The 24,608-nt window shown below is 42.0% G+C and overlaps 5 non-coding genes and 1 pseudogene across 5 annotated transcripts; 2 read left to right on the top strand and 4 right to left on the bottom strand.

The window, feature by feature from the left end:
- Nucleotides 1–8,785: 8,785 nt before the first annotated feature.
- On the bottom strand, nucleotides 8,786–9,299 carry LOC111168489 (ubiquitin-like FUBI-ribosomal protein eS30 fusion protein pseudogene; annotated as a pseudogene).
- A 623-nt stretch (nucleotides 9,300–9,922) lies between these two features.
- Nucleotides 9,923–10,037, top strand: TRNAL-CAA (transfer RNA leucine (anticodon CAA)). The gene is made up of 2 exons: nucleotides 9,923–9,960; nucleotides 9,992–10,037. It is a non-coding gene; the product is annotated as a tRNA-Leu (tRNA).
- Nucleotides 10,038–10,478: 441 nt separating this feature from the next.
- On the bottom strand, nucleotides 10,479–10,550 carry TRNAQ-CUG (transfer RNA glutamine (anticodon CUG)). Its single transcript has one exon. It is a non-coding gene; the product is annotated as a tRNA-Gln (tRNA).
- Nucleotides 10,551–14,294: 3,744 nt separating this feature from the next.
- Nucleotides 14,295–14,376, bottom strand: TRNAL-AAG (transfer RNA leucine (anticodon AAG)). Its single transcript has one exon. It is a non-coding gene; the product is annotated as a tRNA-Leu (tRNA).
- An 847-nt stretch (nucleotides 14,377–15,223) lies between these two features.
- Nucleotides 15,224–15,296, top strand: TRNAM-CAU (transfer RNA methionine (anticodon CAU)). Its single transcript has one exon. It is a non-coding gene; the product is annotated as a tRNA-Met (tRNA).
- Nucleotides 15,297–20,575: 5,279 nt separating this feature from the next.
- Nucleotides 20,576–20,648, bottom strand: TRNAM-CAU (transfer RNA methionine (anticodon CAU)). Its single transcript has one exon. It is a non-coding gene; the product is annotated as a tRNA-Met (tRNA).
- Nucleotides 20,649–24,608: the final 3,960 nt, after the last annotated feature.

Raw genomic sequence — 24,608 nt, forward strand, 5'->3', positions numbered from 1 at the left:
TGGGACTTCTGGTACAGCTATTTATTTTAATAAGTGCTTTTCAACCTTAACACAATATGGAAGGGACTGTCATTGACTACTTTATAGCCAATCTCCACTCCTTCCTTAAAGTTTTATTCCAGGTAGCAATATGCCCAGCTGAAAGATACTTTCCAGGTGCCTTTACTGCCAATACTATGGTATATTCATGAAGGCAGCTCTGCTGTATGAAATCTTGTCCAGCTGGTTATGGATGTGCTCAGGAACACCAACTCACCTAGCGCTTCTTTCACACTTCAACATGGCCCTGAGATTGTAGGTGGCTAGTGATATCTATGTGGAAGGTTTTGGGTGGTCATTCTGAGAATGCTTCTTAAAGGAAGACTACTCAGCTGCAAAGCATACCCTTTTAACATTCCCCCTTCCTAATTCTTCCAGCCTGGAATGTGCACGTGATGGTAGGAGGTTGACCAGCTGTCCTGGACCATGAGACAATCTTGATGGAAGCCTGCACTAAGATGATATAGTAAAAGGTAAAGAAGCCTGGGTCCTTATTCACTGCAGAGTGCCTGCATCTAATTATATATGTAAGAGAGACTAAAGCAGCTGTCCTGTTTAAGCCACCTATTTGGATTGTCTGCATATGCAACGGAAACTAAGCCTAACTAATAAATACAATTTTTATTAATAAAGTGTTTTATTTTAAAATAAATTCCCACCTATTTAAAAATAAATTCCCTATCAACACAACCTATCTGCCCTCAGGGTGCCAGTAATTTCTGTTAGTATTGGCTAAATCCAGAGGATACTCTTCAGCCTTTATCTTAATGTTCCTGAGGCATTTGACACTGTTGACCCCTTTCTCCTTGGACCATTCTTCTTCCAGGCACCAAACTGAGTAGAACCTGATAAGGCCTAAGATATTTCTGCTTCCACTCTCTCCTCTTTTATCTGTCTTTACCAAGTGATGCTAAAGTTAGTCTGGAAATATAAAAATAAAAAATAGGAAAAACACAAGGCTACAATAATTAAAGTAAGAATAAGCTGATAGATCAATAGAATAGACTGGGAACTGAGAAATAAACCCAAATCTTGTTCTCAAACCCAAGTTCCTGTGCCCGATGAACAGTGAGGCTAAACAAACCAAAATGTCAGAGTTTGGAGCAGGGAAAGGTTTATATCGCAGGACCAAGCAAGGAGAAAGGGTGGCTCGTGCTCAAAACCCCTAAACTCCCCAATGGTTTTGGAGGAGAAGTTTTTAATAGGCAAAATTTGGGGTGAGGCCTGCAGGGTGTGTGACTTTCTTCTGATTGGTTGGTGGTGAGGTAACAGGACAGGCAGTGCTCCAGAAATCTTGTGTTCAGCTTGACGTTACCATCCTCCACCTGGGTGAGGACCTTAGTTCTGGCAGAAGAACTCAATATATATGTTGTCATATATATTCCTTGAGGAGGAACCAGGACCCTGCCCCAAGGGTGCACTATTGTTTCGTGACTGCTCTTCCTTTCCTTCTTCATTCCCTCCCTTCCCTGATTAGCAACTGTTTGAATCTGCTCTTTAGAACTCAGGGAAGCTCAAGGAGGCTGAATAAAGTCTATGGACACAGGAAGGGTTTGTACCAGGGAGGGCCCCACAGGTCCTGCCTTGTTTCACAGGGGAAAAGAACAAGTTAATAAACATGTGGAAAGAAGTTTAACTCACTATTAATAAATTAATGTGATGTTGCTTTTAATTTATGAAATGAATAAAGACTAAAAAGCTCAACAATACTCAGTATTGGTGAGAACATGAGGAAACAGGCATTCCAGTATACCATGAGAGGGTAAATTTGGAGAACATTGTTGAGAGCAACTTAGTAATAGCTTAAGAAAAACAATTTTAATGCACATACTCTTTGAACCATCTACTCCTCTTCTCTCCCATCTGTACAAAGATGATTGATTGCACTTCCCTGGTGGCACAGTGGTTAAGAATCCTCCTGCCAATGCAGGGGACATGGGCTCCAGCCCTGGTCTGGGAAGATCCCACATGCCACGGAGTAACTAAGCCTGTGCGCCACAACTACTGAGCCTGTGCTCTAGAGCCCGCGAGCCACAACTACTGAGCCCGCATGCCACAGCTACTGAAGCCCGCGTGCCTAGAGCCCATGCTCCATAACAAGAGAAGTCACTGCAATGAGAAGCCTGTGCACCGCGAGGAAGAGTAGCCCCCATTCACTGCAACTAGAGAAAGCCTGTGTGCAGCAACAAAGACCCAAAGCAGCCAAAAATAAATAAATTTATTTAAAAACAAGATGATTGTATAAGGATTGTCATTATAGCATTGTTTGCATTTGTAAAATGCTGGAACCAATATAAATATGCTTCAATAGGGGACAGGTTAATGAAAATACTATTCAGGCATACAATGGAATAGTATGCAGGGACCAAAAAGAATGAGTTAGATCTATATATACTAATATGGAAAGATGTCTGAGATTCATTCATTCATTCATTCATTCATCCATCCATTCATTCATTCATTTAAGTGTTTGTTGAGGGTGTACCATGGCTCTCTTTTAGGCTCCAGGATACAGCAGGGAACAAAACAAAGTTCCTGGGCTCATGGATTTGCTTTCTAGGGAGAAATATGGATAATAGGCAAGCTAAGAAATAAATACATAGTATGAAAGATCCATGAAGAAAAATGAATCAGGATATGGAGGATGAAGAGTGATTGGGGCATTATTTTATATTGGGTGGTCAGAGGAGGTTTCTCTGACGAGGTAGCCAAATGGCTGCTGCGGTTTTGAGTCTCAAATCTATATGTCATTGGACATTTAACCCAGAGAAATGAAAACTTAACATTCACACCAAAAGTTTGCATAAAGCATTATTCATAATAGCCAAACTTGGAAACATTCTTCAATAATGAGTGGTTAAACAAATTGTGGCACATCCATATCATGGAATACTTTTCAGCAATGAAAAGGAATGAACTATTGAAATACACAACTTGGATGGATCTCAAGGGAATTATACTGAGTCAAGAAGGTCAGTCTCGAAATGTTATATTCTGTATGATTCCATGTATAGCATTCTTGAAGTGACAAAATGATAGATATAGAGAACAGAGTAGTGGTTTATGGTTTATTGAGAAGGGGGAAAGGAGGTGTCTGTGACTATAAAAGGGATCCTTGTGATGGAACAGTTCTGTATCTTAACTGTGGTGTTAATCACATGTGATATCTACACATGATGAAACTTCATAGAACTAAATACACACACACACACACACACAAGTGCATATAAAAACAAGTGAAATCTGAATAAGGTTGGTGGATGATATCAATGTCAATTTCCTGATTGTGATAGTGTACTATGTTTATGTAAGATAGTAACACTGGAGGAGATTAGGTGAAGAGTATACTGGGTTTCTATTATTCTTACAACTATATGTGAATCTACAATAATCTCAGAATAAAAAGTTTTTAAAATTTTCTGCACATCACAACTTCCGTGTCTTGTCTTTTTCCAGTCAAACAAAGCCCTGTGTTTAAAGGAACACTATGGGCTGCTTGGCTTACATTTGGCTTTTACTACCCATCCCTGAACCAGTTAATGTGGCAAGGGGGCTAAGATGATACTCACAGGTCAATGCCAGCCGAGACCCATCCTTGAAGTCAAAACTCTGCAGACCTCCTGGGTACTATGCAGTGGACTAGACTGGATGCTGGTGAAACATCCACAAGATCTGCTACATCACCTTCCCCTATTCTGACTGTTTAGTCACTTGGGCCCTATATCCTTTACAATTAGGTTCTCCTGCATATGATAGGAAAGCCCAAAAAAGGGTTTTTATCTCCCTCATGTAAAAGAAGACCAGAAGAAGGCAATTCAGGGCTAGTATGGCAGATTCATCATCCTTAGTGGCTTAGTCACTTTCTGTTTTTCTGCTGCATCATTCTTGGGCATGGTACCTAACCCTCAAGATCATGTCATAGGCCAAGATGGCTGCTGGAGTTTCATAATCGAGACAGGATGGAGAAAGGACAAAATGTCACTTGTCCCAAATAACTGAACCCTCTTTTTTAAAATGGTGGCCATTTAATTCATTGTCCAAACTTGAACACCTTTGAGAGAGACAGTGGGTGCTCTTAATAATTATACAAAGACAACAGGTGGAAATAGGAAGTATCCCAGATAAATCAAGGTAAATCATCACTGTGTCTTTGAAGGCTGTCCTATTCAGAAGGTTCTTCTACTCCACAATAGCTTTTTATTTACAAGCGTAACTTAAAAATAGTCCCACTTGGTCAGGGCTATGTTTCTCCTAGCCCAGCACTTTGATTCAAATATAGTGAGAGGGAACGATGCTGTCCTAGACATCATGTGAAACATGGCCAGGGCCAAACCCTCCTTGGCCCTCATCCTTTCCCTCTCTCCTTCATTTTCCAACATCTTCCCTCAGTCAAAAGCCAAAAGTCCCTATGAAACAGACCTGAGAAGTATGTGTATGCCCCATGCTGAGTCATCTCATGAGCTAAACTCTCAGTTGTGTTCTGAGGGGACCACCAGGAATAATACTCCTATCACTAGGGAAATTCCTAGTGTTTAGAAGTTACCTCCCAGAAGAAGACAAAGGCCAGACGTCTCTTTAGATGAGGCCAAATTCCTGACTACACAAATACCAAGAACGCAGGATGATAAAACCTTCATAAAAATATGAGAGCTGGGGCTTCCCTGGCGGCGCAGTGGTTGAGAGTCCGCCTGCTGATGCAGGAGACACGGTTTCATGCCCCAGTCTGGGAAGATCCCACATGCCGCGGAGTGGCTAGGCCCGTGAGCCATGGCCGCTGAGCCTTTGCGTCCGGAGCCTGTGCTCCGCAATGGGAGAGGCCACAACAGTGAGAGGCCCGCGTACCGCAAAAAAAAAAAAAATAAATAATAATAATATTAGACCTGTCTCAAACTTAGTGTTGACAAAAAGTTAATAGTCAAGCTAAGAAAGCAATAGAAAATTTTATTTGAGCCAACCTGAAGATTATAACCCCAGAGTCTCTCAGAAAGCTCTGAGGACCACCGGTTAGAGGTCAAAGTACAGTTATATACAATTTTAAGACAAAGAGTTATACATCAAATGACATACTGACAGTTTACATAATCCAGATCTGCATGTACAAAGCGAGTAGAGGGTCATCTTGAGCCTTTACAAGATTAAGAAGGAATGTTACCTCCTGAGGAGGTCTGGTTAATGCAGATGAACTATATACACTAAAGGGGAGGGAGGAGGCCCAAACAGGCAGAGAAAAGTTTTATGTTTACATTTTTCTTGTCTTGCCATAAAATATGAATTTTATTTCATCATTAGTATAAGTAAAAGCCTGCTGTTCATCATTCATTTTATCCCAGCTTGGAAGAGCATTTCAGGGTAGCTTGTGAAAGGAGACAAAGTAGGAAACACCATATTCCCTTCCTTTTCAGCGTCTTGCTGTTTTTTGCTCTCTCATTGACTTGGAGTTGATGGATGGCTGGGGAGGGGGATGCAGAAAGCAAAATGGAGGGTATCCACAATTAAAGAATGCTGGAGAGAAGTGATCAAAGGACTCCCAGTAATATGGAGGCCTTTCTGCTTTGGGGTGAAAAGTGGGTGGATCTTTTCTACCTTTTGAAGTTTATACCATGTGCATGCCTTAATTATGCAAAACAAACTAAATTAAGAAATAAGGACACAAATGAATTCTCAAGTATTTAAATTACTTTTTTCTGCACAGAGAAATGGATATTCTGTTTTAAATTTTAAACGTTTAAAATGGTTTTGCTTGATCAGAAGAATGACTTTTGTTTCAGAAATTTACTTTTTGATTTTGAGGAATATTGGCTCATTTATAAATAAGGTCTGAAATTTCTTTTAACAGTAAAAAAGCATAAGGTATCTCATTTTGACATAGTGGTCTGTTCATTCCACATCCTCTGAAATTTTCCATTCTAAGACAGCATTTATCTTGCTATTTTAAAATATATTTACTATTCAAATCTAGGTATTGGTCTAGTTGAGACTACGTGAGAAAAACAAGGAGTGAGATGCAAAGTTGTTATAAAGAAAATAGCAAAGAAAAAAATTGTCCAAAAAATTAATTTAAAAAGTATGGTACATGCTACAATGTTATTGTCATTATATGTCATTTTAACAAATGTGTATACTGATGTGAAAAGGTATCCAACTTATGTTGTCATGTTAAAACAAGTTGCAGTACACTATGTAGAATAAATTAATTTTTGTAAAATAATAATATACTAATGTAAATACTGAAACAATACCAGAGGAATATAAACAAAACTAATAAGTGTGTGGTGTGCTGGAAAGACTGGGAGGAGAGGATAGATTATGAGTGACTTTTTTACTGTCTAGGTTTTTTTTTTGGCTGCGCCATGCAGCTTGTGGAATCTTAGGGAGTCCTAACCAATGGACCACCAGGGAATTCCCTACTTTTTAGGTTATACATTTCTGCAATACATATTTTATTTTTACTAAAAGCACATATTATTTTGTTAGCCAAAAATACAGTACAGATAATTTAAAAGTTACAGAAAAGGAGGGGTAGTTATAGAGAGCTAGGCAAGAGACTACAAAGGGTTACAAGCAAAGAACTCAAGGCATATGCTCTCTGACATTTTTTTTCTTTCAAAGTTTAAAACTCTAATACTTTATTGTATGGTTAATACTCTTTTCAACTACCTCAAATCGTTTGTGGCTCCTATAAGAACATTAATAAGTAAACTATTGGGAGGATATTGACAAGCTGTGAGAGAATCTGTTTTGGAATAAGTTTAGGAGTGACTACGTGGAAGAAAATTTGGACAGGCAGTACTGATAAATTTGGCTAGATAAATTCATGAAAACAAAGCAATGACGATAAAATTGCTTGTGGAGGACAGACTCTGCGTCCTCAACCCTTATAGGAGGGAGGTTCCATTGAAGCTTTGTGAGCATAGGAGTGACGTATTGATGGTGCAAGCCATAGTAAAGGCAATACCAACCAGGAGGACCGATTTGGGGGCTATTGCAATAATGACACAAGAGGACATTAGTGGGGTAAGAGCTAATAGAAACACAGGAAGGGCAGGTAAGCAGGAAAAAAATCAGGATACTCAGTGCCATTCTCAGCTATTTCTATGGAGAATGAAGCTGAAACAGGCAAGGAGGAGAGAGTCATCTTAAAACAGAGAAATTAAGAGGTGTGCAGTCATGAAGTGAGCAGGAAGCAGAGAGAGAGAGAGTAAGACGTCTGATAAAGGAGAGGAATTTGCTTGCACTTTGGGAAGAGATCTCCTTCTGAACAGGTGTGGCTCTGTAGTTTTCTGACCAGCTCCCAGCAACCCCACTGAAAGAGAACCCATAGGGCAAACTCTCAGGATGGACTACTATGGATCTAAAGGAGGACTGAGAATAAAGAGGAGGGGGAAAAAATCAGGAAACTTTTAAGAATAATTGATTTGCATATTCTTCCTCTTATTCCTTCAGGTTGATGGAGAAGGAGAGATGGGTGTTTCATTTAGTAAGTACCTATTTAGAAGCTAGTATATACTGGGCTCTGTTCATTAAAGCACAAAATCCTTCTAGATCCTACAAGGTAGTGCTAGTATCATGATCTCTATTTTATGGCTGGGGAAATTGTTAACTAAATTGTCTAAGGTCACAGAGTCAGTGAAAGACAGAGCCAAGACTAGAATCCAGGTAGACTGGCTCCAGAGTCTAAGCTCTAACCACTACAGTAAGTGGCCTCTCTATCTGACCCAGGTCCCTGCTAGACAACGTTTTTTTTTTTAATCAGATACCAGTATTGCTGAGTTCGTTTAATTCTCATAACAACATTCCCTGGTGTAGGCTATTACTTTAGTGACCAGTGTAAAGAGTCCTAGATTAAAGAGCAATCTAAGACATGATACAGGATAGAAGAATTCAAGGCATACTCAGGTAATGCTGTCGCTGAAAAATGTGATTATCTTTAGTCATTAAAATTTTTTTTTCTTGGCTGCACCGTGCGACTTGCAGGATCTTAATTCCAAGCCCAGGGATCAAACTGAGCCCCAGCAGTGAAAGCACCAAGTCCTAACCACTGGACTGCCAGGGAATTCCCTGAATATTATTTCTTTTTGAATTGGCAATTAGCTTACTGACATTTAACTGTCTTCCATTTCCTGAGGATAAAATCTTTGGAGACAGTGGGGGAAAAAGCTAATCTGACCCATTCTTTCAAACAACAAGGGTTTGGAGGATTTCGTTGAATACCAGCACTTTGATATGAGCGGAGGGTGCCTGGTAAATACCCTCTGCTTCCTGCCCTTATGAAGTTTACAGGCCACTGGGGCTAGGTGGGGGCAGGGATGGTAGCTACTTCCAGCATGGTCACCATCAGTTTCCTTCCTCTCCATATGCATGTGACATGCATCATCGAGAGGTACAACCTATTCTTGCCTTGAATCTGGACTTGCCTAGAATGCTCTGACCAAGAGAGTATGGCAGAATGATTCTACACTGATGCTGGGCCTGGCCTACGAGAGGACTGACATCTTCTGCCTTGGACTCTTAAGAGTCCTCAGCCACCATGGAAGACGTTTGTATTAGTCTGCTCTGGCTGCCATAACAAAAGACGATGCTGTGTGGCTCAAACAACACAAATTAATTTTTTCGGTATATTTTCTGGAGACTGGAAGTCCAAGGTCAAGGTGTCAGCAGGGGTGGTTTCTCCTGAAGCCTCTCTCTTTGATGTGCAGGCAGCCACCTTGTCTCTGTGTCTTTCCTGTACACGTTTTTAATGGTGTTTGTTGTTGTTGTAGTTGTTTGATTGGGCTAAGTGACTTTACTAGAGAAAGCCAGGATTACAAAGGACTTGAGCGTTGGTATTGGGGCCCTTCTTCGTGCCAAAGGTGAGCACAATGTTTACAAAGCCCTAGTTGTACTGCATACACCTCTTGGCCCGGCCCATCTTCTTTTTCTCCTGTTTGGCCACCTTGGGAGTCTGACCTCTTACTTTCCCAGCACCGGCCAGGGAACCATGGACTTCACCTCTAAGCACGTGCCTGGTTACTTCCAGAGTGCTCAGAGCCTCCACCCCACACTGACCCACGGTAGCATCATCCTCTAGGATGAGGATGCTCCTGCCAGGAGCACGACGTGAGGGATGCCCTCCAGGGAAGCTACATGAGCCTTGATTTGGGCGACTGTCTCCTGGCCTGTCACCTCAAGAGTGTGTAGCTCCCGGGCGAAGACACAGAACTGCATGTCGGCCACTGAACCGTGGGCACCACTGCCGCTACCGCGAAGATGGAGTCGTGAAGAAAGAGCTTTAATGGCGTTTTTGATGAACAGAAGTTTTTAGTTTTGATGAATTCCACTTCATCTTTTTTTCTTATTGGTTACTACTTTCTGCAACTCACATCCACATCCAGTCTTCATGCTCTAGGCCCCTAAACCGCACTCACCATGCCCCTTTCTGGTCTATACTAACTCGCCGGTTTTCTCCCCAGGTCTGCACTGGCTCGCTCACTTCTTCCCCGCTGAGCTCCCGCCAATTCGGTTGGTTTGCCAGGCATCTTCTCGGGAACAGAGCCCGTGCTCTGTGTCCTTTCTGGGAATGAATAAAGGGAGTTCTCTGTCCAGTCCGGGGTCGGTTCCGGGTTGTTAGGATCCCTGAGCCTCAGTGCCCCGGGGCTTGCAGGGAAAGGCAGAAAGAAGGGAGAGGAGAGAAATGCCAAATTATACCCTGGACTGAGAGGAAAGCCTCGCGAGTTCAGTCAAAGTTGCTGGCTCTACTGAGAAAGAAGGTTCAGTTAATTTTTAAGGATTTACATTCCCATTTTTTCGGATAAACCCTAGACTGCAAAAGAATTTAACAGCCCATGGTGACTGCACTTTCAGCAGAATTGCAGATTTTACTCATTTGGGAGGGCAATGCTGGGCTGTCAGGATGGCCGAGTGGTCTAAGGCGCCAGACTCAAGCTGTAGTCATCAAGCTTCCTTCCAGAGAGGATTCTGGTCCCCGAATGGGGGCGTGGGTTCGAATCCCACTTCTGACAGACTGTTTTTCCTCTTGCTCTAAAAGCAACCACTACCACTTTCTCAGCCATTTTTTGTTTCCATTCATTCTTCTCTCTACTTTCCCTTTTACAGTCCTAACGACGGACCCTCAATTAGGAAAAGAAAGACTCTTTCTTTTCCGTTTTGGTTGCTACTTATCACGGATCACGTTTTGCTCTGCACTCTGGTTTGTTCATTAAAGGCGCTTTTACTAAACGCTCGTTAACCCTGGGGAGTCCTGGGAGAAAAATGAGTCTGGTGGGAACAGAAAGACATGTACACAGACTCGGTGATTATAGGCTGCTCCTGAGCTCACGGGCCACTAGCATCGTAGTCTCACGTCATTTCTCACTGCCCGAACCCATCAAAAATTAAAGTGCGGAAATTGAAAGCAGCGTGGTTCAGTCTGTTACAGGATTGGGATGTGAAAAGAAAAGGTAAGGTTCCACCGAGATTTGAACTCGGATCGCTGGATTCAGAGTCCAGAGTGCTAACCATTACACCATGGAACCCCTGTTGCATCAATGTTTCTACACTGTCCATCTGATATCTCTTTCCTTGTGCTTTCTTTTTCTTTTTTTTTTTTCCCTTCAATTGAGGTATAGTTGATTTACAATACTATATTCGTTTCAGGTATACAACATAGTGATTCAAAATTGTTATAGATTGTACTTCATTTAAAATTATTTTATCCTTGTGCTGTTTAATTAAAAATTTTTTTTTGATGAGAGAGATGTATAGAAAACAATTTAAAACGAAACGTGCCAGTTTAACCGAAAGCTCTGCCTCTTCTTCCTAATTGATTTGTTTGTTTGTTTTCATTTACGGGGGCGTTTTTTGGAGGGATGGAAAATCTCTGCTCTTTCAGCCGAAGGGCGACGGAGAAGCCAAAAGCAAGGATGGGAGGTGGGTGGGAGGGGACTTTCACTGATTGTTTCCACTGAGCCTGCTTCCCAGATTTCCATCCCTTGATGTCAGGGTCAGGGCAGGATCCTGATCCAAGAAAATGGATACCTCTGGAGGTTTTGATTTTGCCTTCATTTCCGACCCACGCAAGGGCAAATTGGATTTTAATCTTGTCGTTCAAAAGGGAGAAAAACATTAACATCTTTTTTCTACAGCTTCGCTTATTCATTCTAGGATACTTGCCTCCAGAGCAACTTGGAGTTTCTTGGTGCTTCCTGCTTAGCTGTAATCATGGCTTGCCATTTTAAAATCTGCCCTCCCTCTCCGAGATGCCTTAAGTGCAGGACCGGTTCTCATTCCTCTTTAACACCCTAAGGTCTGGTACATAGTAGAAGCTTAATCAATGGCTAGTTGTATGAACGCCTAGATGAAAGATGGAATGAATGAATGCATGCATGAATGAATGCATGCATGAATGAACGAACGAGTGAATAAATAATCAGGTAGCCCAGCGCTGGACTTTTTTGAATGTTTCTTTTTCCTTCTCTCCATAGGCTAAATCTGACAAGCCTAAAGGGCATGATTGTTGCTTTTTTGGGGGTGAGGGGCTCCTTTCCAGGTCCTAGCTCCCAGGTGGACATTCCAGTGTTCATATGGCCACACAAATATGTCCTCGAATGTGGATGGCCAAGAAAGGACGTCATAGTGCTGGGTATAGTCATTTATTTCTCTAAACTTTAACTTTATTAACATAGCATGATTATTTAACTGTTAAGAACAACATATAATAAAGAGATCATACATGTAGCATCACTGGAAGAAACACTCAGGTATAAATTACTACTTTAGTCAGTCTAAATATTAATTACTGGCCAGTCATTCTTCATGTGCCTCTGGTAGTCTCCCAAGGCTGAATTGCTTAGGAATCCCTGAATCATTTTCTGGCTTTCATCCTTTTGTTGTAACTCCATCCAAGCAAGGTGCCTGTCAAGAAATAGCTACTCAATAAATATGGGTTGAAGGGCATATATCTTTTGGAAGGTGGAGAGGGAAGCAGTGAAATTCAAAGACTTTTGGCCAGGTCACCATAGAGTTCTTCTAAGTGTCTATTCCTTCCCTCCATGCACATAAACTCTCCTTTCTATCTTCTTGAGTCTCCTAGCCTTAAAAGACGGTCTAAGTTATCTCAGATCCAGCTGAATAATGGACCAAGTCTTTCTTCCCCAGTATAGGTGGCACACTTTTTATTCCATGAGCCACAGGCTTATTTCTTAAAGAAAAATGTCCATTGGTTTTAAAATTACACCAGAACCTCAAAAGCCCACTATTCAATTATAAGCTTTAAACTGCTCTCTGAGGATAGGCAAGGCAGAAGGGGTATAAATGAATGTTTTTCATCTTAGCACATTTGTATCCCAGGAAAGGGTAGGGAGTATAGAGCTGGAAGATAGTACAGATGGCCGTGGGTTGGTTTATTTATTTGTGAGTGTGGAGTTCAGAAGACTACACTTTTCACTTGGAATCGCTCATCGTTGGTTCATAAATATTGCAAGGTGAATGCAAACAAAGACTGCTGAGGGGGATGACTGGGGGAAGAGATGACTGGGACCCACAATACAGAAGTAATGTGATCCCTGGCAATCTGCGCAAGAATGATTTGCAGTAACCTGGTAGCAGAGCTGAATCCAGAAAGAGCAAGTCAGTGTGGCGTAATCAGAGTCAAGAACCAAGTTTAGCGGGAGTGTCCTGTAGAAATGGGGCTTCAGAACACATGACTCTACCTCAAACTGAAGACCTCAACGTCTTCCGGGATCCTCAGCTCTGTGTACCTTGCTCATTTCACAATTAGAAAGATATTCTTTCATGTATTTATATATTTATTCACTGATACTTACTACAAATATCTATTTAGTTTTCATGATGTGGGGAAGTGAGAGAAACATGGTTCTGTATCTGACAAAGCTTATGACACATGGGGAAAAGAAGATGACTACACAAAAATTTCCCAAAGTTGTGATAAATGCTAAAATAAGTGATGGATCAAGTGACAACAGAGCATGGCCAAAGCATACCAACAGGAATACCCAATTAAGGGCAGGTAGCAATGAGGAAAGCCTGCCAAAGAAGGGATGGCTAAGCTGAGGCCTGCTACAGGCTCCCCAGCACGTTCCATTTCTCTTTCGCGGTATTTATCAGACTGGGATTTTTTTGAACAATTCATTTGTGGACTCGTGGATTCACTTATTCGACTTATGAAATAAATATCTACTCATCCTAACAACTCAAAGGAAAGTGCCTAAAGTAGAATTTATAATCTCCCCCTTCCCTATCCTCTGACACTGTTATCACTGGAAACGTTGAAGTGTGTTCTTCTATACATTGTACTGTTGTACTGTCCTTTATTTTGGTAACTATATATCTACAATGTCATTCATAGTTCAGTTGCATTCTTTACCGTAGAAATTGTATCATCTTGGGGCCATTATGCGTCTAATGCTTGTCTTCTCTACACTGCACCAGGGCAGGGACCCTCTCCTTTGTTTCCTTCCAGATCCTCAGTGCCTAATTGTAATTCTGGAGGGAGAGATCAAGGGAGGCTTCCAGGAGAGAGCAACTACCTTGCTGAGGTGTAGAGGATAAGAAGCTTTGAGGGCAGAGAGAATTGCTTGGAGCAGAGACTGAGGGCGCCCAATGGAAGACGCAGAGACGCGCGCAGTGAGGGGGGAAGCGCCTCTAGACCGTGTGACCTGAGAGGCAGTTGAGTGGCAAGGCGAGGCACCTTGCGTAGAGTCGCCACAGCTCAGATCAGCATAATTAGGATTCAAAATGTGAAATGAGAAGGCTTCGGGGATGCTGAGAACCGCGGCCGGGCAGGACCTGTCTCCAGTTGCAAGTGCATTCAGGGAGGCTGACAGCTACTCACTGTTCCACCATTTATTGAATAAGGTAATAAGTAAGAACTGTATCTACGGGGCCTAAGTACCTAGTAGGTAACACATAGTAGGAGCTGATTTCTTTTCTTTTCTTTTCTTTTTTTTTACATAAACGAATGAATTAAATGAAGGTCTGTTATACGTTCGAAACTATTGGGTGATGAAACTACAATAACGGAGTAAGTACCACGCAGAGTAGATGCTCATTAACTTTTTGTTAATTGAAATAATCAGTTGAAGGCCTGTCATGTGTTGAACACTGTTTTGGGGGACAGTGCATATGGGCGTTATCTCTGGCCTCTGGGAAAAGCAGAAGTGGTAGGAGAGGGACCTACCTGAACTTGGAACCTGTGAGAACGGTGTATATTGGACATGAAAGAGTACCTACTCAGACAACGGTGAAGGGCAAAAGGTCACTGGCAGCGATGGGATTCGAACCCACGCCCCCGAAGAGACTGGAGCCTTAATCCAGCGCCTTAGACCGCTCGGCCACGCTACCCCATACATCATACGCTTTTACATGCATCTCATCTGACCCAAACTGTGCCCGTTTCAGGTCCTTTTTCTCTCCCCCCCACCCCACCCGTGCCCCCGCCACTCTGAGCTGTCTCCGCGGGCCCTTCCTCCAGCGTTCCCCGCTCCACTCCCAGCACAACCCGAGAACCCCCTGACGCCTGACACTTTGCTTTCTCATGGCTCCCAGGTTCACCGTGAACGGCGACGGCGCAGGTGGCGCGGGAGGAGGCTCCTGCCCCGTCTGTCATCAGCATAGGAAAAAGGAGTCACGCAGACTGACAGTTCCAGTGGATGCTGTGGGTTCCAGATCCACTTGGACTTCAGGGAGTAAGCCCCCGGACTTCAGGAGTGAGCAAGTCTGGGCGTTTGGCTTGAGCCCGGGAGCTGCCAAGGAGAAATGAGGAAAGAATCTTGAGGCCCCCTCCCTTCCTCGCCCTCCTTCATCTATCTCAGGAGACCAAGCTCCTCCTTGGAACCTCACGAGGGAGGCAAAGAGTACGGTCCTTGTTATTTAAGTCTTGTTTGCCTTTCAGAAGGTAGCCCATCTCCACAGGCCCCGGTCATACCGAGCAGAACTTCTGCAAAGTCCGCACTCAGTTGCCCTCACCGCCCCTAAAGTCTTCGCAGGAAAGTTTGCAGGGGAAACGGGGCTGGGCCGGTAGTCGGGCCCTTACCTTGTTCTGTGTGGCTTTGCCATCCAAACTTCGAATATTTTAGAGGCGAATTAAACCATGGTTCCGCCTTCCTTTGAAACACTGTGATTCAGAGAATTCTAAAATGATTCCTTTAATACAGTTGGTAGATGCGTTGCATAAGCAGCAGTCGCAGTTGCCTCCTTAGCGCAGTAGGCAGCGCGTCAGTCTCATAATCTGAAGGTCCTGAGTTCGAACCTCAGAGGGGGCAACGCCAACCTTTTCTTCCGTTTGCGTATAAAAAAAGGAAAATTCGGAGGAAATTGCTTTGATGAAACTAAACGGGAATTTTTTTGTTTAACAGAACCATGTACTGTTCAGATACAAAATAGTAATTTTCAGTAAGATTAAATACTCCAAAAGTCTTTTTATACCAATTGTAGATAGAGCTAGGAGACTTTTAGACTGACTTGTTACAAAAACATTAAGGTCAAGAAACTTACTGGTTGAGAGGGAGAAGGGGATGGAGGGTTACACTGGGGATGTGGAAGATGCAGTATGATGTGCAAAACATTTCTATTAATTATTGATTATCTTTTGCCATTCTTCTGGAATTACCACCAGATCACAAACGCCATCCTACATGAAAAAGAAAACATTTCCCCCCGCTCAGTCTCTTTGCATTGGACTTCTTTTCCTGCTTCCAGTGTTCTTGACTGGGTCTCTAGGTCATCCAAACTGCAAAATACAGGAAAGAGTAACAAGAGAAACAGGAAACGAAGAAAGAAGAAGTGATATTTAGAGAGACAGGATAAGCACCTGGCTCAAATAAAAACAAGCAAGAATCAAAGCAGAAATAAGAACACAGAGAACAAACATATAGATACCAAGGGGGGAAGGGAGGGTGGGATGAACTGGGAGCTTGGGATTGATATATATACACTACTATGTATAAAATAGGTAACTAATGAGAACCTACTGTATAGCACAGGGACTCAGTGCTCTGTGGTGACCTAAACGGGAAGGAAATCCAAAAAAGAGAGAATATATGTATATGTATAGCTGATTCACCTTGCTGTACAGCAGAAACTAACATAACGTTTTAAAGCAACTATACTCCAATAAAAATTAATTTTAAAAAAAGCAAGATTGATATTTAATATCCAGCTCTTAACATCTCAGCTTGTTGAGTGGGAGGTATTGAACAGATATTTATTGAGCACCTACTATGTGCCAAGCACTGTTCAAAGCTGTGTCCCTTACTATTAATCCATTCCCGCTCAGCTTCAAATTCACCCTCTTCTGTGATGTTGGCTCTGGCCATCTGCAAATTACATATCTAAAACTTTGTCAATTGGCTTTCTCTTAGGCTCTGTCAATAAGAGGAACTAGAAGGAGCCGGGGAGGCAGGAGAAGAGAAGAGGAACTGTTTTCTGAATTTTGCTATTCCAGTCAGGGTTGCTCCAACAATGGTAGTTGATTCCAACCACCATTCTCTTTGTGCTCTTCCTCAGAGGCCCAACCCCTACCCGTTTTTCCCCTCCACCCTAGAAGGTGGTAACTACTTTCCATAGTTATTATCTCTGGGTTACCACAGTGTTCTCAGTTGAAATACCTGGTGTTGTTTCTGAACTAGACCTTGACTGATACATAGGGGCTAGGGATACCACACTGTACACAACAGAAATTGCTCCTGATCTCATGGACTTTACTATGTTTGAGTGGGACATGGTAGACTGCAAATCTGAATTTTTAACAGCAACCTCAGGAGATCAGATCTGAATGCAATCAGCTGAACAAGTTTTTGGAATCCCTCTGCACATATCCAGTTATCTCATATTGACTATTGTGAGGAAGGTCACTTCCTCCCAAGATTCTCCTTTTTTTGTCTGATCACTCACGGCTTGCCTGCTGATCAGAACTGGTGGCAGTACCCTCAGGTATCCACAAGTCAGATCAAGAACAGAGCAAACACTCCATGCTTTCCAAAGAATTCTCAAAAGATCCAAAGTGCCCTTTCTTATTCTGCTTTATTGCTGCCTTTCCAAGTAAAGGGTTTATTAAGGCAATGCCCTACTGAGAGAAATGAATTAGTTTGACACCTCTTCCTCTCTAGGTGCCCTGGAAGAGTCTGGGCCCAAGTCTTCTGCTTCTTTCCAAATGTCCCCAGTCTCTGCAGCATTCCCCAACACTGCCACATAGTCAGTAGGTCAAGTCTACACGGCTACACAGTAACCTAATTTGTGTTTTCCTATCATCTCTTGCCTCACGCTGACACATTCTTTACATGAAACCAACATAATCTTTTTGAAATCATCTCTGACCATGTTGTTCCTCTCTGCTTAAAATCCCCAGTGACTTTATATTGCTGCAAGGATGAAGTTTGTACTCTGCACTCCTAGCCATAACCTCTGAGCCTGTCTGTCTTTCATCTGTCCCTGCCTTTCTGTTTACCTTGCCCCCCACCTCCATCAGTATTGTCCCAAGATACCTGCACTCAAGCACCTCAGGCCTTCTTTAAGTTCTCTGAAAGTATTCTGCTTTTTTGCTCTTCCTAAAATGCTGGAGCCATGTTTTTGTCTAATCTATTACTATTAAACTGTTGGTTCTCAGTTTAAACATCATGTCCTGGGAAAAGTCTTCTCTTACCCCCTGGAAGAGGTCACCTCCCTCTATAATCCACTGTCTTGGAGATATGGGGTGGGGAACACCTATAGCTTGCATACGTTTATCTTAATTTTCTACCTCTATGCTCCCTTTATCCCTACTTAAGTCTATTAACATTTTCCATTTTATCTTATTACAGTGAAGTTGTGTAGACCACCTCAAATCTATTTTGAATAGTGGCATGAATAAATACATAAGTTAGAATGTACTACGTACCATTGTGGTAAACCCAACCTTTGAGGAAGAAATTTCTGTTGCAGGATTTAAGGGAGGAAAGTGGATGAGAGATTAAGTAATTTGTCTAAGGTGGCACAACCAACCAATTAAATATGATTTTCTAATTCATCTATTTTATAATAAAAATAATAATGATGATAACACCTAACTTTCATTGAACTGTTAGCATGACCCAGACACTATTCCAAAAGTTTACGTGTATTATCTCATTTAACTTGGAAACTCTGGTCATGAGATTATAGTTGTTTGTTTCTCTACAAACCTCAGTAACCTGTACTTTTTCCTAAGAACATTTATCACAATGGCTGTTTAAACATTTACGGTGTAATTCATTGTTTAAAAGGCTGACTCTCCCTTCTAAAGGGTAAACTCCATGAAGGCTGAGGTGGTGGCTTTCCACTGCTGTAAACCAGGGGCAAAGCAGAGCTCCTTGCTCAGAATAAGTTCTCAAAACCTAGTTGTTAAGAGCTTTTTCTGCTAGGCATTCTTAAGGTCTGGGGGGAGACTGGAACACAAATTGTGAAGATGAAGCACAAGACGGTCCAGGTGATTACATCTCTAGTAACATACAACTTTTAGAAGTAATTGTTTATATTACTCAAATATGAGCGTTATCTTTTTCTTATGACCTGGGGCAGAAGTAGTTGTGAGCCATATTCAAAGAGGCAGGAATGGAATTAGGAATAAAGAAAAGGAACATGAACAGAATTGGAACTTTGTTCATGTACTTTTCTTCACATTAGGATGTACAGGAAAGATTCTGTGATGAAAGAGGCCCAGGTAGCTCACTCGGCAGAGCATCAGACCCTTAATCTAAGGGTCTAGGGTTCAAGCCCCTGTTTGGGCGTCGCTTTTGACTTTTACCATCCAGTTCTGACTCCACCCTTGCAAACCATCCATCTCTTTACACGGTATGTGTAAGTGACTCAGGCAAATGCAAACGCCGAGGTGAATAGATGGGACCTTTACCGTAAGATGAAGAGAGCTAGCATTTAAGGAGAGCCTTAGAGTACATGGCTTTGTACCAGAACCAAATAATTTCCTAAGAGTGAAGTAAGAGTTGGTAAACGAGTGGCTGAGGAGGCTTTTCTGGACGTCAAATTTCCATAAAGGTAACAAGAATATGTAACCAAAGATAATGTAACTTTATTTAGAAATATACTATGATCAGAATTCCATCCCTTCCCAGAGGCAGCCAACCCACAGCTTGGCTTGGCTTGGCTTTTTGGTGGTGAATGCGTCAGACTATCATTGCCTAATATCATAATCATTAATATTTTATTACTTCCTTACTCTGATTATAGGTTCACAGAGCAATCTTCTAATGTTCTTTGCTTTCCACCATAGAGTTTATTTTACAAGGGAAAGAATATGCTGATCAACCATCAGTACGGCTATAATATGTTCATACTCTGGCTTGGAATGTCTCTGACATTTGGTTATTGCGAGTCAGTCCTGTAAGCCTGAAAAAATCTGGGTGAATTAAAAAATAGTTTCTGATTCTACAAAGAGGAGGAACAGATTCAGAATAGTGGCTCCAACAAGAATCAAGATTCTCTAAGGAACTGCCCGAACAGCCAGACCATCCAGCTATTTGGCCTCTCTACAGTCCTTAACTGCAGCTCTTAAACTGTAGCAGATGTAGGCTCCTGGAATCAGAGGTTGAGGGTCTAGAAGACACTGTTAAGATGTTCCCTAGTATATACCTTTTTCGTTCTGCACCAGAATGAATTGTTGAGAGAACTGTCCTGAAATACAGGTCCAGATATTTAGCAGGAGCAGCCTAAGTATTGCCCTCTCTTTTTCCAGCACGGACTGGGCCAGAGAAGTATGCCTGCAGGATGAACTTCAGTAGGTGTGACTCCCGTGGGGATTACTGCAAAAATCCAAATTTGAGATGTTGATCGCCTGGAGTAATATAGCGGTAGGGAATATGGCAAAAAAAACCCAAAACAAAAACAAAGTAACGTTTAATTAATTCACTGACTTATTTGACAAGTGTTTATTGTTTGTCAGATACTGTGCTAGGCACTGGAAATACAGGAGTGGATAAAACAGACATACTTCTTAGGACACTAGCTACTGAATTTAAGCCCCACCCCCACCCCCATCCAGTACGATCTCATGTAAATTTAACTAATGACATCTGCAAAGACTCTATTTCCAAATAAGTTCGCGTTCTGAGGTTCTGGGTGGGCATACATTTTTGTGGAACAATATTCAGTGTAGTACAGATGGGAAACCAGTTAGGACCAGATTAGATAGGGAGGCCAGGGCAAGGAGATGGCATGTATATATGAAGAGGAAACAAGAAGACTTACTGAGAAAACTGAATGTCAGATTTTCATATATCTGTCCATTCAATTTTTTTTCCCCAATAAATTAGGTTGCGCCAATAGGATACTGTTCCAAGAAGAAATAGCAATCAGGGGAACTTGGACAAGAGGTTGTCCACTGGAAGGAGCTGAAGATAACAAGTCATTATACATAAACATCTTTCCATATTTTTGCACCTACCAATCAGGAGGAAGACAGCTTAGGCTTGAGCTCTTTGACCAGCACACAACTGGCCCAGTCACTAGGAAGTAGACTTTTGCCAGACGAAAGCGGTAACTGGTTGATGGAGGGCGAGGGCAGAAAACAAACTGCCCCCTCTGAGGTTCGAACTCAGGACCTTCAGATTATGAGACTGACGCGCTGCCTACTGCGCTAAGGAGGCAGGCAGTTACCAATCCTCATCAAATATCTTTAGCACTGGAATTTACCTTGCTTAAACTTCGCTCTTGCTCTGTAGTTCCTTTACTTTAAAATCTGAAAATGAAATGCTCCCCTGCAACGTCTTAAAAGTGCAACAACTTCTACAACCTGAATCAGATGAGGAAAGTCGTTGTCGATGCCACTGCCTTTGCTCCCCTCGTTCTGAACTGATGACCCTCACCTCTCACAACAGAAGGAGAGTTTCGTTAACTTCTTGCCCGGATACCTGCACTTAACCTATACCGGCGTCCATCCCTGTGGTCTCTAGGGAAGAGGAAAACGGCCCACTTCCTCTCTCACTCTCCCTCTCTCTTTCCATACCAGATTCTTCTCATCAGTACTTTAAACACGTCAAAGTGTTTACTACCTTAAATAACAAAACACTTCCTTTGACTCGGCGCCTCTGTCTCAGGCTGTCGCTCTATTTCGTTTATGCCCCTTCGCAGGCAAATTTCCCATAAAGCGGTCTGTCCTCATTTTAAGAAAACACCTCCCCAAGTCCCATCAGTTTCTCAACAGACTACAATCTTCCCTGACCACTGCTCCGTCCCGAAGAAGTCCAAAGGGGATTCCTGGACATATGGGACTTGATGCTTTAAAGAATAAGGTGTCCTTGGTGCAAACTCTTGGGAATCTGCTGGTATGAGAGAGCTGTAGTTACAGAAACAGGAACAGGTGAAAAGCTTGGCTTACCCAGTCTCCTGGTTTGCCCCGGGAATGTCTTGGGAAAGCCGCACCTGGGAAACCTCTTCCCGGGCTGAGAAGAGTCAGGGTTTCAGAGATGGGTTGCGGACGGCTGGACAAAGTACCAAAAAAACCCTACGACAGCTTTACCTCCGCTGACGCCCCCGCCCCTGGAGGGCTGAGAGGAACACTGATTTTATTGCCAAATTGAGGCGGCACATATTATTCGACTTCTGTAGTTGCAATCTCTGTTTTTCCCCTGGCCGCTGATGAGGGCAACCGGAATTTTTGGTTCGCAATAATGGGCAATCCAGTGTTGCATCCCTCTGAGTGCTGCAATCTAAATATGCGAAATAGGTGTTTTGTAGTTGTGAGCGTTAACAGTTTGCCTCTGCCTGTAGATTAACTGTTGTGCTTTTTATCGAAATAATGTTAGCTTAATTTTTAACATTGTGGATATTTCGACCATATGTCCTGAGTCTAGATAATGAAAATGAGAACAAACGACTACCATGTGAATGCCAGCATGACCCAGACCTCACCGAAAAAGTCTAAATGGCAGATGGAAGAACACATATAACTGGATTAGGGAGGTAAATTACCAAAACAGAGTACTGCACAATATGTAGAAAAGGATTTGGATTTGGGCATAGTGGAGAAGGAGGTGTGACAGTACAAGGGGAGACTGAATCTCCCAAGTCTGGGTTAAGACGGGCGAGAACTTTCGAATCAGAGGTTTTTCTTCTTCTCTAAATGACACCAATGCTCAGTCAAAAATAGTGTTGAGTATAATATTTGAAAAGAACTCGCATTCTCTATTTCCTGATTCAAAGGTTGCATCCCGAGGGCAAACAAAAAGGGAAATTTCGATACCATATATTGGCCTCTTGTACTGTGAAGCCGATTCTGTCGGATGACCTTGCTCTCTACAATATAACAACTTCAAATGATGTGTCAAGTTAGGCAAGCAAAAAATGTTTCCCCTAGCTCCTACGACTTTAATTTGAAACATGGTGTCAAAAAATCGTCTTCTTGATTTGTGTGTAGATTTAATAAAACCACTAGATACATAAAACAGAAGATTGTTGATATTTTGTTCAAATACAAACTAGGCCATGCTCATCTATCTGCACATTTGGCAACAGTGCAAAAGTAAATTTTGGCAAATCCCATTTAGCCTTACCAAAGAAAATAAAAAGATCTTATCTGCTAAATGTCCTGCACTCCTTTTACACATACATTGCTTTAAAGGATTGTGGTTTGCTTACTCATGATACTGAGGCTTTCATGGTTTATTGAGGTTTATCGTCAGTTTTTATTTTCTTCAGAATGTGCAGAAGCAGTTACTGAGATTTTTTTACTTCACAGAAATGGAATGAGATAGCCTCTTTAGGCATGTGCCTACAAGGTGGCTATCACTGTTGCTGGCCATAGAAAATACTTTAAAATATTGGCCTGCTGTAAAATCTTTATTTTCAAAGTGTGGGGTAAAAAGAATGTCCTTATCTAATTTGGAAATACTTTGAGGATGGGAATGGAGAAAAGTACTATGGTAAAACAGAAATGTATATATGCTCTTTCTCCAGTATTGTTTGATGTTATGTAGATTGGGACAAAAACTCATACACTAAAAAAGTGATTTATTTGGGGGAAAATATGACTGCTTCAGAACAAAATAATAAGTAACAACAACAACAATAATAATAATTAATAATAATACCAGAAAGGGACAGCCAAGTAGTCAAGTTAAACACAACTTTCTTAACTTATTTGCTGAAAGTATAACTTATTTGGAATCCAAGTTTTATTTCACAAGTTTAAATTACTGCTGTGCTTTTTATCAAGATGAGAACTGAGCAAGGAGCAGGTTTGGGGGATGGGTAAGAAATCAAGAGATCTTTGAACATGTTAAGTTTGCGATGCCTTTTAGACATTCAGTGGAGATGTCAGTCATGTAATTTGATCTGCTCAATGGAGAGATGGGGTTGAAAGTTTAAGTCTGGGACTTCTCAAGGTATAGATGGTATTGAAAGCCAGGTGATCAGGTGAGCTCAGATAGGGAGAGGGTGTATGTAGGGAATACATGAGGACTCAGGTCAGGACCCTAGAGAACTCCAAAATTTAGAGACTGGGAGGAAATAAAGAAGGAACTACATTTAAGTGGGAAAAAAAAACCCAAACAAACAAACAAACAAACCAAGAGAGAGTGGTGTTCCAGAAATCAAGTGAATGTGTTTCCATAAAGAGGGAGTATCAGCTGGGCCAAGTGTTACTGAGAAGCTGAGCAAATTGAAGACTGAGAATTGACCGTTGGAATTTGCAAGATGGAGGTTGCTGGAACTCGACAAGGGAGTTTCAGTGGAGTTAGAGGGGATAAAGGTTTGGTTTAGAGTGGGTTAAACGGAGGAGCACAGTTTGGGGTATGCTCTGTCCATTCAGCTATTCAGATTCAGGTTTGGAGAAAGTGGTGGTGTGTTTGATTTGACCTAGGGTGGGGAGTGGGGCACAGGAGATGAAGGTTATACAAGCTCGTAATGCTGGTAATTAATCATGAAATCTAAGCTGTGGAAAGAGGGAAGTAAAGACGTGAGGAGGAAGGGGATACATTTTCTCTTGTTTTTCTCCCCATTTTCCTATACCATCCTCAGTTTCTGAGATCTCTAAATTCTGAGTCAATTCTCTTCAAATATGAGAAGATTCTCATTAAAATATCCTCATCAGCTCTGTAGCCTTCGTTTCTTTCAACTCCATCCAGTCTTGCTGACCTTGAGGGCTTCAAAATATTTTAGCATGCAATAGCATTTCTTCATCTACATGAACAACTGTGTTAAGGGCACCAGACTCAAGGCCTGTCATCCTCATTGTTTTCTCCCTGGTTTTCAAATCCCGCTTCTCCGTAAGAAAAGTATCACCTTGGCGAAGACCTGCTTCTCCTCCAACAGCAGGTGAATAGCATCATCACATTTGCATCCTTTTTAATCCCTTCCTCTCTTTTACTCACATTCTACCAGCTTCCAAGTCCCGTGAATTCTACCTCCTTGGTACTTCCTGAATCAGTCTCCTTTATTCCATACCAGATTACTACCACTGTTTTACTTTTTCTTTCTCCTCATCCCGCCTCCGTGTCTTTCCTCTGCTACAGCATTGGCCTCCAATCTGGTTTCTGGGCTTCTAACCTTGCTTGTCTCCCATTGTTTGTCTACACAGGGCTGTCATACACAGGTGCCCTATAAAAGAC

The sequence above is a fragment of the Delphinapterus leucas genome, chromosome 10, assembly GCF_059928025.1.
Source record: "Delphinapterus leucas isolate spDelLeu-1000000601 "Yukka" chromosome 10, BTC_Dleu_Yukka2, whole genome shotgun sequence".
NCBI lineage: Eukaryota > Metazoa > Chordata > Mammalia > Artiodactyla > Monodontidae > Delphinapterus > Delphinapterus leucas.